This window comes from Rattus norvegicus, chromosome 14, assembly GCF_021556685.1.
Source record: "Rattus norvegicus strain SHRSP/BbbUtx chromosome 14, alternate assembly SHRSP_T2T, whole genome shotgun sequence".
Lineage (NCBI taxonomy): Eukaryota > Metazoa > Chordata > Mammalia > Rodentia > Muridae > Rattus > Rattus norvegicus.
In genome coordinates, this window is record NC_141547.1 from 99,074,052 (window position 1) to 99,087,967 (window position 13,916).

Consider the following 13,916-nt stretch of genomic DNA (forward strand, 5'->3'; position numbering starts at 1 on the left):
CTCAAAAAAAAAAAAAAAAAAAAAGGTGGGGGGGGGGTTGGGGATTTAGCTCAGCGGTAGAGCGCTTGCCTAGCAAGCACAAGGCCCTGGGTTCGATCCCCAGCTCCGAAAAAAAAGAAAAAAAATTGCTTTTGGGATATCACACACAGACATGCACAATTCAAAAAAAAAAACAAAAAAAAAACAAAACAAAAAAAAAAAAACTTGTGGCTTTTGCAGAGGAACTGGGTTCCCCCAAATGCACAGAGTAAGTCATAGCCATGGATAGCTTCAGCTTCAGGGGATCCAATGACCTCTTCTAGCATCTGAGGGTACCGAGCACAAACTGGCACACAGACATACATGCAGGCAAAACATTCACACATAAAATAAAACGAACGAATCTAATTTAAAATAATATTCTAGGTCTCACAGGTATTCAGACCTGAGCTTAAATCCCCAGAAACTATATAAACCCAGGCAAGCTATCAGAGGTCTTTCCTCACAGTGCTCCTACAAAAAGCCCCCCCAGAAACTTGGCTGACGAAGGGATAACCTGGGGTATACAGACGTGAACACCAAAGAGACCCCATTCAAACAACGAAGGTGGAGGATGACACCAGAGGTTGTTCTCTGGCACGCGTGTGTCCACACTCAGTTGAATCCGCGTACACACACGTTTGTACACGTGTACGCACACAAATAAACGGGTTAGGAATCTAGCTTAGTGCTAACGCGCTTGCCTGGCAAAACAGAAGGGCCTGGCTTCCGTTCTCAATTCCAGGGGGAGCATGAGAAAAAAAAATACATTAAAATGTAAAGAAAATATTAAAAACCAATAAAACTTTTTTGTTTTGTTTTAAAACAAATGGGAGGCATTAAAATCTTAACATGAAAATATGCCTCCCCCCACCCCCACCTCCTGCCACCCGCCACCCACGAGCCGGGTGGTGCAACACTCAGAAGGCAGAGGCAGGCAGATCTCTGAGTTCGTTAGTCTTGAAAATCCAAACCAAACTCAGCAGACCAAGAATGCCCCCACCCTTTGATTTTCTTGCACACCCACTTTTTATTATAAGCAAATACACCAGACAGTTTAGCTGGCTGTGACTTCCCTGTCGGCGAGGGCAGGACCTGGGTATAACCCTTGCAAATGGAATTCAGCATCCTTTGCAGGGGCAAAATGCTATAAAATCTTTGGTTGTTTCCAAGAGTCCTTGAGTTCTTCAGGATTTAGGACAGAGGAAAGAAAAGGCAATGCCGATGTGGCTAGCTGTAACAGAAAAAATGTAAGGAATTGGGTAAGTGAAGAGATAAAAATAAAAAAAGGGCAAGGGGGACGCTAAAGGCATCACTGAGAGTGGAGAAAGATCCTCAGGGTGGAGGGAGGGAAAAATGGTGTAACACGGTGCAAAGCCACAGACCCAGACCGTGTGTGTGTGTGTGTGTGTGTGTGTGTGTGTGTGTGTGTGTGTGTGTGTGTGTGAGAGAGAGAGAGAGAGAGAGACAGACAGACAGACAGACAGACAGACAGACAGACAGAGACAGAGAGAGACAGACAGACAGGCTGGCAGAATGGGGTCAGGAAGAGAGACTAAGTTGCAGAAATAGGCAGGCAGAGTGTAGAGAGGCGCCTGGGTGGGGGAATCCCAGAACAGGCCATTTTCAAAAATTCCAGTGGAAATTCCAACAACGACTCCACAAACACACACAAGACTGTGTAACGCACTGTGGAGGACAGAGGGAATTCTTTCGCACAGAGCTGAGAGACTGTACGTTTCACAGGTCCCAACTGTTCCGTAGAGACTTGGGCGAGCCAGGGACCCAGACGTTCGCGTCCTTTGCGGCTCCAGATCTTTTGGGTTATTGTTCTTCCTTCTCTGCCTCGCTGAGTGGGATCGGGTGGGGCTGCCTGTGCTTCGCTTGTGACTCTGATGAGGCTCTGTCTGCGGGGTCCGAGCCCCTTTTGCCCTTTCAGACTCTGGCTCTGAAGCCCGCGCCCCTCCTGCCCACGCCCCCTGCAGCTCACGCCCAGCCAGCCCACGCCCCTTGCAGTCCGCCGGCCTCCTGCCCACGCCCCCTGCAGTTGGCACCCCTTCTAGCGACAACCATTGCAGCCCGCGTCACTCCTGCCCCGGTCCTCTGCAGCCAGCGCCCCCTGAAGCTCTCATCTCTCCCTCCCGCCCATGCCCCACGCAGCCCACACTCCTCCTGCTCGCTCCCCCTTCAGCTGGAGCCCCTTGCCGACTTGAGAGGAGCAGAGCTTGCTACTCCGTGGCTTCCCTAGGATCATGAGCTGCAGGAGGGACCCTGTGACGCATCCTCCTGGCATTAGAACACATCACCTTCTATTTATAGCCACCCCTCCAACTGCAAACCTAGCCTGCCCTGGCTTCCTCGTCGTACATGAAAATTCTCATCAAGGACCAAAGATTCCAACCTTCCGCAGTAGGAATTCTGTGCTACCCGTTCTTCTAGTTCCAAATAGTAACTCTGCGGGTCTAATGGTTTCTCTGACGCAGGGAATCCCTAATCTTCTAAAGCTTTAAACCTACACGATTTTATTTTTACATGTGTTCAAAACATTTCTAGTGAAGTCGATCCGTCTCTCGCAAGTTCATGAAATATTCTCTAAGAATTTAATCGGGTCAAGCAAGCCCTAAACTGGCTGAATTTTGGGGGAAAGATGGTTCTAGCTGGTTTTCCGAATCTGCTAAAATCTAAGGATTCTAAACGTAACATACATTTGGGAGAAGGGACACTGTTACATATTTCAAACGAAGGGAATTTTTTTTTTAATTGTGGCTTTTAGATACTGATTTTATACTTTTGCATGTTCACTATTCCTGTAATTATAAGTGGTTATAAATAATTCCTACCTAGTCACATTGAAGTTTGCAGTAACTAAAACTGAATTTTTAAGGTTGTAATTCACTTCTCATAATTCTGCCGTTTTCCCCATCAATCTAAAGAGGAAGCCTGACCAAGACTTGGCTTCTCAGTTTCCAGCACCCCACATGGCAGCCCACAACCATTTTTTTTTTCTTCCGGAGCTGGGGACCGAACCCAGGGCGCTCTACCGCTGAGCTAAATCCCCAACAGCCCACAACCATTTACAACTCCAATTCAATCTGACACCCTCTCTGGTTTCCTTAGACGCTGGCCATGCACATACATACATGAACACCAAACACTCATACACGACAAAAAAAAAATTTAGCTTTTAAAAAAGTACGTATGCATGGAGTAGCAATCCCACTACAGATTTCCTCAGCCGAGCGCATGTGAACTCATGTCAGTTGCAGTGTTTTTATCCTAGGAGCCAACTAGAAGCAATGCAAATGTTCTGTATCACGGTGCATCCCATTATGGTTTCTTTCGTAGGCCTGAAGAGTAAGGCCACTCCTTCAGTACTAATGTGGAAGTGACTCGGAAATGCAGCTTTAAGAAAAGTACAGAAACTGCTTGCTGCACACACGTCTGTGGTTTCAGGTAGTCAAGAGGCGGAGGCAAGTACACGAGAGCCCCGGTGGTTTGGTTTTTTTCAAGACGGGGTTTCTCTGTGTAACCCTGGCTGTCCTGTAACTTACTCTGTAGACCAGGCTAGCCTCGGATCTCACGAATACTGGGACTAAAGGCATCCACCACCACTTCCCAGCATTGTTTACTGTTTTGTTTTTTCTTTTTCATTTTCTTTTTTTTTTTTTTTTTTTGGTTCTTTTTTTCGGAGCTGGGGACCGAACCCAGGGCCTTGCGCTTCCTAGGTAAGCGCTCTACCACTGAGCTAAATCCCCAGCCCCTTTTTTTTCTTTCTTTAATGAAGAGTTTAAGGCTACCTTGGAGTGCATGGAGAAAGCCCATCTTACATACTCACAAAGAACAGAAACCATAGACAGTGCTGTCATTTACATTGGGAAGATAAACACTCATGTATATGTTAACTTCAATATACCTCATGTACGTGAAGCTAGACAAAAGGTTTGCCTCCTGGTAGGAACCTGAGAGGGAGAGAATAGGGTGGAAGAGAAACTTATTTTCTATTATCCGTCCTTTTCTATTTCTGAAATGTGTTTCATAAGGCTCTGTTGAAATTTCTGCTAAAAGTGCTTTTTACTTCCTCTCCAAATCTACCTTAGTATGCTAGGTCCTCTCTTTAATTTACAGGCGTGTTCATCTCTGGAGGCAAATCTTTGGGTCGCTCTTTCTCTAGACTGTGAAGCCCTCAGACCACGCCGTGGATAGCCAGTGTGTGGATTCTGGGCTGTTATTTTGGACAAGTTTATTGTGAAGCCACAAAGAGCTCCATTCTCGTTCTCGGTGTTCCTTACCTAGCTGGACCCGCCCTGAATCATCATAGAGGCGATTTGCAGAGGGGCTGCTAGAATCATTACGAGCCACTTTGAAAGACGGAGCTGCTGTGCTCCTTCTCTATTCCCCGGCATGTCGTGGATTGGAATAACGGCAGACTGACGTCCATTATAGAATAATTATTTGAGACTCACAACTCATCCATTTTACATTGCTGCACACTTACAAGAATGGAAGGGTAATCAAAACTCGTATTTCCCACAAGGGCTTCCTATGCCATGGATCAGGTAGTGGGATTCCAGAATGCTCCAGTGAGGTCATGTGCACAGAGTGCTCCTATTTTTGTTATAAAAATAAAAACGCACACACACACACTGAGATGGCTTGGAAGCAGTGCTGGCCGGGGCGTCCCACTGCAGATGTTCATTAACTTAAGCTGGTGTTAGCTTCTTACAGCAGTGGGTGAGGACTGACGTCATTTCCGTGAAGGTTTTCAGGAGGATCACCACTATACTAAAGATTAAAGAGGTTGAGGTGTATCTATGAGCAAACAAAGGTTTGGTTCCACCTATATATGAGTAATTTGCATATAGCATTTCCCCAGAGACTGGCAGAAACGAACAGACAAACAAACAAAAACTAGTTCAATATTATTATTGGAATTATTATTGGAACCTGGAGAGATTGAAAACAGTCTCATTGGCCTTAAGTTCCTTGAGTCATTGGTTAAAGCTATCTCCTGTTCTACCCATTTTTCCCAAAGACCATTGCACACGGCCCTTGTGGTTTGGGGAAAGCAGAAATGGCAGTAGGTAGCCTCACCTCATAACTTGAACAACTTGAGCCAAGAGATACTTGGCCCTGCTTTCCTCCAGCATCCTGGTCTGGAGGAAATGGTCCCTAGAAAAGCAGGCTAGGCTCCCTTGGCTATTACTCGTGCCAGATGCTTTCCCTAGCTCTACGGTGCATGACCAGCCCTGCTACATTGTTTCCTGTGTCTGTATATGTGCATTCAGTGCCTCCTGCATTGCTGCCTGTTACAATGAGAGACCATGTTACAGGTAGATGTACTCTCGCCAGTTGCTTAAGAGCAACGAGATTAAGTTTTGTGAATGGTGAATTTGAGTGTTTTCTGAAGAAGAAGAACCACTTTTATAGCCTGTTTACAAAACCTCAGGATACAGGGGTTGAGGAAGCCTTACTTTGAAACTACCCTAAGGTATATAAGCCTATGTCTCACTGTGCACATAACAAGGTATATATAAAAGCAAGGTGTGCATTTTAGCACTGTAATGTGATACTCATGAGTCTACCACCCATTTTCATAAATAGAGCACTACCAGCCCCAAGAAGCCCTTGTAATAACCATTTTAAAAAGGCCTCTCTTGGTTCTGTGCCCAGAATTTTATTTTCCTGAAAATTTTTTTATTGTTTTATTCTTTTTAAAAAAATAGGGATGAAATCCTGGCCTTCCTCACTGCAGACAAGGCCTCTATCACTTGCTTCTTTTCATTTTTTCCTTTTTACTTGTCTGTCTCTTTTACGCATGTACATGCACATTCATGTATGTGCACATACATGCATGCAGAGACCAGAGGTCAACCTCAGTTATTGAACATCTTTCTTTTTTCTTTTCTTTTCAAGATAGGGTGTCTCACCGGCCTAGAACTCACCATGTGGGCTAAGCTGGGTGGCCAGCAATCCCTAGGAATCTACCTTCCCCCAGGTCATCAGCACTGAGTTTAATAGTAAGTGCCATTCTGCCTGCTTTTCTTCTTTTTTTTTTCTTTTTTCTTTGTTTTTTAAACTGGGAGTCAATTTCAGGTCCCTGAGCTTGCAAGGCAAGCACTTTAGCAACCAGTACCTTAGTAACTGAGCTATCCTCCTCCCTGATTACTTTTTAAAAAACCTTATCTGCCTGCCTGCCTATCCATCCCTCCATCCATCCATCCACCTATCTATCTATCCATCCATCCATCCATCCACCTATCCACCTATCCTCTATCTATCTATCTATCTATCTATCTATCTATCTATCTATCATCTATTCTACCTACCCACTCATTTATTTATTTATTTATTTATTTATTTATTTATTTATTTATTTTGTGTGTGTGTGTGTGTGTGTGTGTGTGTGTGTGTGTGTGTGCAGGCAAAGCCTTGCATGTACCACAGCACGCATGTGGAGGTTACAGGACAACTTCTAGCAAGCAGTTGGTTTTCTTCCACCAAGTGGGTCTTAGGGATCACACTCAAGTTGTCAGGCTTGGTGGCAGGATCTTTACAATACTGAGCCACACTATCCCCTGCCCTCTTCTTCTTTAATATTAGTTTTTAATATTCCATAGGCAGTGTTCTCCTATGTGCTTAGGTTGGCCTTGAACTTGTGATCCTCCCAGGTAACTTCCATAGTAGGTAGGAATGCAGGCATAGGGAAGACACCTGATTTGACTGGTTGAATGCTTTCTGAAAAACGTGTTGTCCAGTCTCACATGTACTTAAACTGCAAGTGGAATTCTGCTTTTTCTCATTTAACGTTCTCTTTTTTTGAGATTCCCTGACCAATTCACTACTTTATCTTCGCACTCCAGACCTCTATCTAGCCAGCTGGGTTTAAAGGTGTGCGGCCACTGCCAGCTTCTGACCTCTGTTTTCTAAGGTAGTGTGAACAAACAATTCTGGGGAGAAAAGTCTGCAAGCAGAGGTCTTCTCAGGAGAGAAATACAGGAATCCAAAAAAAGGAGCTGGCTAGAGGCAGGCAGATCTCTGAGTTCAAGGCCAGCCTGGTCTACAGATCGAGTTCCAGTATAGCCAGGGCTACACAGAGAATCCCTGTCTCAGAAACAAACAAACAAACAAACAAAACAAACAAACAAGAAACAAAAAAACAAAAACAAAAAACAAAAATAAAAATCAAAGGCAAACAATAACAACAAAAACAAAACAAATTCCAGAGCCAGTGATGTAGTGTAGTGGGGCAGCGTTTGGCTAGCACGGTCCTGGTTTCAGTCCCAAGAACCAAAAGCAGAAGGGAGCTAAGAATCACTTTCTAGAAGCCGAGTAAGATGGGTGGGTGTGTTCTCAGCCATGTGAGTCAGTTAGAGGACAGCCTGGGCTACTGGACTCTATCTCAGGAACAAAACCACTTTGTTTTCTAAAGTCATATTCAGTAAAATGAGTCATATTCAGTAAAAAATATATATCAAAAAACCACATATAGGCCAAATATTTAATAGTTATTTCTGGAAAATAGAGTTATAGATAATTATTTTCTTTGCGATTCCTCTCCCCCCAAATTCACAACGGATTACAGGACGTCTGCACAGTTGGTCCAAGTCCTAGCCTGACTTTTTCCACCTTCCAGAGGTGGGGAGCAGATGAAGTTCTGAGAGGATGCTTAATATGAGCACAGCCGGATCAAGGACCCAGATACCTCAGACCCATGGGAATGGCGTGGCTTCCTCAAGTCAGGCTCTGGGAGACGGCGAAGCCATCTTCTAGTCCATGTGCAGATTAGGTAGTGATTAAGCAGACGCAGAGTGAGACATTATAAGCTCCTGGGGTGCAGAAAGCAGACTCTGGGTCTGTCAGATTAGGTTTATGAGTGCGAGGGTCCCAGGACTGGAAAGCAGTGATGAGCAGTGCAGGCTCTCAGAGGGAGTCCTGAGAAATGTGCTTCTGAAAATCCTCATCTTACAGCAGCACCCCAGCCTACAGGGTCGGGAAACCTGCAGGTGGAGTTGCCTGAAATTTCTCAGTCCACCAGAAAGGGGTGCAGACAGCTGGGCTCAATCACACCATATACCTTGCTGCCAGACTCCCAGTTTAGGCTTATGTCTGCTCCTGCATATGACTTTAAGAGGGCCATGAAGCTGTAGCCATTACTTAAGGTCAGAGTTCAGTATGCCAGTAATGAGTCATTAAGGATGGATTCAGCAGAGGCAAGCTTCTAAAGTGGAGGATCCACAGACAGCGGGGGGTTATTTTGGGTGTACCTTTGTGGGAAACGACTGTTTTCAGCTCACCCGTGGAGGAGATAGCCATAACCTAATAGTGCATGGGAAAATATAAGCAACGTTCTCTTCGCCACCCTGCCTCACTAAGCAGCACCCTGAATCTATCCCCAAAGCGCTTGGTGATACTTTCACTTGTCAATCCACCCTGATTTCAAAAGGGAGCCGCACCCGCTCTAACCTGACTCCCACAGATAATTCCCTTCCCTTCGGTCCAACTGTGAGGAGGCCTTGTGTCTACTGCTTGCTTCTCGACTCATGACAGATATCACAGTTGTAGCTATGGCTTATCGCGGGGGTTATGAGCAGCACTGATGGCTTTCTGTGAGGTGCACACAGACACAGAAGTAAACTTATTTGGGCTCGTCTTGAAATAAAGCTTTCTAAAATGCTGAAATGCTTGACTCTTTCTGACTCGGAAACAGTAGTGGGCAGAAGGGGCCGCAGAGCAACGAGGTTGTGATTGCTCCACCTGAGAGTGGCCACTCAGCTGCACCCAGTCTTTGAACTTACAAAGGGAACACTTGGGGATGGAGGGAGAGCCATGGCAGCAAAAACTGTGGTGGATATAGACAGACAGACAGGCAGGCAGACGCGTGCGCGCGCATGCGCGCGCGCATACACAGAGAGAGAGAGAGAGAGAGAGAGAGAGAGAGAGAGAGAGAGAGAGAGAGAGAGAGAGAGAAGAAAGAAACCTGCTAGCTTATTTGAACTAGAGATGAGTCTCAATAGCATCAGTAAGGTTGCCCTAACTATGCTTCTACAAGCAGTACTGTGGTGAACTCCTAATAGTTCCTGGAGTTCTAAAGGGAGGCTTATTAAGACAGAAGTAAACAACCAGGCAATAGTGGCACATGCCTTTTACCCCAGCACTCAGAGAGGCAAGTGGATTTCTGAATTTGAAGCTGGCCTGGTCTACAGAGTGAGTTTCAGGACAGCCAGGGCTACATAGAGAAACCCTGGCTCAAAAAAAAAAAAAAAAAAAAAAAAAGACAGGAAGTAAACAACTCATAAATCCAAAAAGTCCCTGAAACACACCAGATTCACATGACTTCTCCCTCCCTAAGGTTGTGAAATCAGTAAGGACTGGGGAGGAAAGAGACTCTTTGATTTAAGAAGCTGCAAGTAAGTCATGGAGAGAGCTCCAATATCTCAGCTTTGGTGAGTTGTCACCCATGCTGGGGTGGGCTTTCTGTGACATGACTGCAATTGAGTAATCCATGTCCCTGTAAGTAACCCCAAGAAATTCATTGGTTCACTCACTAAGTTGAACTTTTGTGATAGCGTTTCTTAGCTTTGCCCTGGGTGATCAGACATTTGTTCCTGTCTCCCCAAGAACAGCAGCACACAACACTCTCCTCTCTGACTTGTGCACAGCAAATATATACGTGATCACAAAATAGAATCCGTGAGAGAAATAGATGTGAGAGGAAAAAAGAGAAAAGAAGAAAAAAGAAGAAGCAGAGGTTTCTAATGAAATGGTTGTTATGTCAATATTCAAGTCACCCGAACTATTGCTTAAGCAGCAAATAACCAATGGACCTGAGGGGAGACCCAGGAATTTAGCAGGCCTTCCACGCTTTTAGAAATATTGGAATAGGGGGCTGGAGAGATGGCTCAGTGGTTAAGAGAACTGATTGCTCTTCCAGAGGTCCTGAGTTCAATTCCCAGCAACCACATGGTGGCTCACGACCATCTGTAATGGGATCTGACACCCTCTTCTGGTGTGCATGAAAACAGCTACAGTGTACTCGTAAAATAAATGAACCTTTAAAAAAAAAAGAAATATTGGAATAAGGAGGGCACAGAATTAGAATGACACATGGTAAGGGTTGGAGGCAAGCCACAGCTCTTCCATCACGAGATGATAACCCTTTTTTGGAATCTTTCACAGAGTCAAAATTGGTTCTTAGACCATTATGGTATATACAATAATTCATTACATTCACCTATCTATAAAATGACCACACACACACACACACACACACACACACACACCCTGGAGAGATGGCTCAGTAGTTATAAGCACTTTGCTACTCTTGCAGAGCACCCAAGTTTGGTTCCCAGCACCCACACAGCTGTGAGAGCAGCCTTCTCTGACTCCAGGAGATCTAAGGCCTTCTTTTGGCCTTTATAGGCACCAGACACTAACATAGCACACACAAATACATGCAACCAAACACTCATATACATAAAATAAAATGTAGTACAATAACCCAGATTAGAAATGGTGGGTTTTGTTTTGTTTTTGTCACAGTGAGAGATCTGGTTGGTTTACCTTCTCATAAGGTGACCTGACTAACATTGTTCACCTTGTACCAATCAGGCTGAAGGTGAGTACAACTGGGTCCCTTGCCCTGTATAGCTCCAGCATGGTTTCAACACATGAAGAGAAAAATGCATATATGAGATGTGTGCTGCAAGATGTTACTGGCACAGTTCGTTTTCATTAGCAGATTCTGGACTCCAAAAAGCAATCATGGCGTCGAGTTGTGTCCAGAAAAGTCTGTGTCCTAAAGTGAGCACCATTTAGGAAAGCCGCAACATGACCAGAGTAAACATTTGTCCTTATTTCTATTTTTTACTCATTTCCAGAGTACCGTGGATTTGGGGAGGGGAGACTCTCACTCACTTCAAGACCCTAAAGCAACATTGTCTCACTAGTATTTTAAAAGTGGGTGCTGGGTATTCAAGTAGATTTGAATAGGAATGCAACTGTTTTTAGCCTCAGGAAAACACCTCTGAATCCAGGAAGCCAAAGAAGTCAAGGCTAGTTGGGATGGAACAGGTTAAGGTCAGGCCTGGGCTACACAGCAAATACTAGGACAGCTGGGACCAGGTAGCAAGACCCTGTCTTAAAAACACCAGAAAAAAAAACAATGCATTTTGTAGGGTAAGAAGATGGTTTCTGCCAGTGTTTGCTTTTGGGGGATTTCTTTCAAGTACTAATGCATACAATGGGTTAAAGTCTGTGAAGTGATTACTGGACAGCAGCCAAAATATTGAGACAGGCCATAGCTCCTGGGAATGAGTACTGAGGAGGTGCGCCCAGGCACTGCCTTAGGGTTCAAGGTGAGGGAGTGGGAGAGAGTGCAGAGGGACGTTTGGAGAAAGCTAAGACATACACTTGTACTGCAAAGCCCGAACAGAGTCGTTCACACGGGCTTAAGAAGTGTCTTTCCTATAAACCCAATAAAAGAACACGTGTTCTGAGGAGCTGTTTCAACCTGTCCACACCCTAGGCGACTTCCCCACAAAACCAGCAAATCCTGGGCCAAAGCGATTGCCACGCCTTGCGTCTTCGGCTCCTCAAATCCCAGGGCACGTGCCCACCGGGGCTGTTTTAGGAGTGGACACTACATGGACACAGATCAAGTTTGGATCGGATCCACTCCGAATCGGACCGCCCTGAGAGTGGGCTCGGCGGACAGGTCTGCTGGCTGGTTCCGCAAGGGGCCCGCCCGCACACCCCTCCAGTGGGTCCTGGGTACGCGGCCAGCTGCGGTGCCCCGCCCCGCGCCGTCCCGCCCCGCCCCGCCCCGCGCGGCCGGGCTCTCACACGGTTACTTGTGTGACTGACACGGGCCGGGCGGGCTGGAGGACCCCGCTGGGGGGAGGGAGCCAGAGCGCGGGCCCGCCCGCTCCACACCGCCAGCCTCTCCTTCTCATTGGCCACAGGCCGACGTCCATCACCCCCAGGTGGCGCTCGGATTGGCGGAAAGCTCACTTCTAGAACGAGGAGGGCAGAGTGACTCCGCGGGTCTCCCGCGGCTCCTTTTCTCCTCCCCCTGCTCAACGTCCACCCACCTCTCCCCACCCCCATCACTTCCCCCGCCCGGTGCGCGACAGTGTCCTTAGAAGACTCATTGGGCCAGGGGCGAAGCCAGCCACCTAGCGAGCCCCACCGCCATTGGTCTACGATCACGCCTGTCACAGCGGCACGCCCTGCCATTGGGCATCCTCGCCGCGCTCCCGCCCCGCCGCCTCCTCCCTCGCGGCTCTCCCCGGCCCCCTACCCCTCCCGCCCCGCCGCTCCTTCCTGGTCCAGCTGGGCGGGGACTGCCCTAGGACTCTTTAAAGTCTGTGAGTCACTGCACAACCTATCAATCCAATTAAATGTCTTGAGCGAGCCGAGCGGGCGGTGCTCCCCGCCGCCGGCCGCCCCTGCTCTCGGCGCCCCGCTATCCATGGCTGGCTGGCTGTACTCCTCCCGGTGCGTCCTCCTCCCGCATCTCGCCAGCCTCGGCAACTTCCCCTCAGCCAGCCTCTGCCCCCAGGCCGCCACGGCATGGGCTAGACCCCGAGCCGCTTCTTGCCGTCTCCCGTCCAGTCCGCGCGCGGTCTCGCCCCTCTAGCCCGTCTCGCCCGTCCCCGCCGTTTCCCCGACAGTCAGCCCCATCACTCGGTCGGCTTTCCTCCGCGGGGCAGCGGTGGAGGACCAGCGGGCTCCGCAGGAGCGGGCGCCCCCACCCCGCTCCTCCTCCCGCTCCTCCGCGCTCCCACTCGTCGGGATCCCGGTCCCGCACCGAGGGACGCGCCGACCGACGTCCTCTCCCCGCGGCCGTACGACCCGCCCGGGGGCTGGACCAGGCGCCCACTTCTTCGCGGAAGGTGAGTACGGAGCGGGGTTTTGGGTGGGGTGGTCTGAAAAAAAAAATGTGGTGACCAGGCCACTTTTGGGAAGGGCAGGGATCAGGTTGTGGCTGGAGGTTCTCGGTCCGGCGTGGATGTGAGGAGGCGACTCCCTCCTTCCCTCTTTGGCCCCCCGCCCCCACCCCCGCCCTTGACACCCTCCTTCTCCTGTCTTGCTGTACATGGTAGGTATTGCCAGACTTCCACCAGCGGGGCATTATGCCGCCTGTAAAATAATTGGTGCTGGCATGCTCTCTGTCTTTTGAATGCCTAAGTGAGCAGTAATAGTCTGCGATGTGATCCGATAGACTGAGTGCCCTGCAGAAAAGTGTAGAATGCCTAATGGGGGCACATTTTCCTCTAAATCGAAGTTAACTTTCATTCAATAAAGGCAAAGCAAAAGGTGTTTGTAACGTGAGTGTATGGCGATGGAGGAGAATACTGGTTGTTGCCTAGTGGCATTGGCGCTTTTATTTTGAAGCAATTTTATGGGTTTTCTTCTGAAAAAAAAATGTGAACTCGCTATTAAAGGTTATTAAGTCTAAACCTGTTGGAAGAGAGCAGATAGGATGGCAATCCAACGGATGTCCACTTCGGCTTTCCTTTGCTCTAGGGAGGCATCGCAACGCAGCATTTTGCCTTTCTCTGTCACTGGATACAGTGTAGAGCTTTATGTATACGAGAGCAGTTTAGAGGTTGTTTCTTTGGGTTATATATATTTTTTGTTCTTGACTACTCTTTAAGCAACGTTTTTCTACAGAATTTCTTCAGTTTTTAATTTGGTTTCTCCATCTCAAGTGCCTCCAGACTACAAATGCCCACCCCTGCCTGCTTCACGAGAATCTTACTGTGTCGATCTTTATTTTGAGGTGAAAGACTGATAAGAAATGGTTACTCCGAGCTGGCTTCTGGGGTTGCTGTGTAGAATTCGGCAGTTTTAAGTTGATTTTACTGTCTTGAAATCGCGTTCTGCACTAGTTGTCC

At 47.5% G+C, this 13,916-nt stretch overlaps 1 protein-coding gene across 1 annotated transcript in view; it reads left to right on the forward strand.

The window, feature by feature from the left end:
• The first annotated feature begins 12,405 nt into the window (after positions 1-12,405).
• Positions 12,406-13,916, forward strand: part of Sertad2 (SERTA domain containing 2) — a 104,584-nt gene continuing 103,073 nt past the window's right edge. Inside the window, exon 1 of the mRNA XM_087584137.1 lies at positions 12,406-12,911. The gene's annotated coding sequence lies outside the window, so the exon portion shown is untranslated. The remainder of the gene's footprint in view (positions 12,912-13,916) is intronic.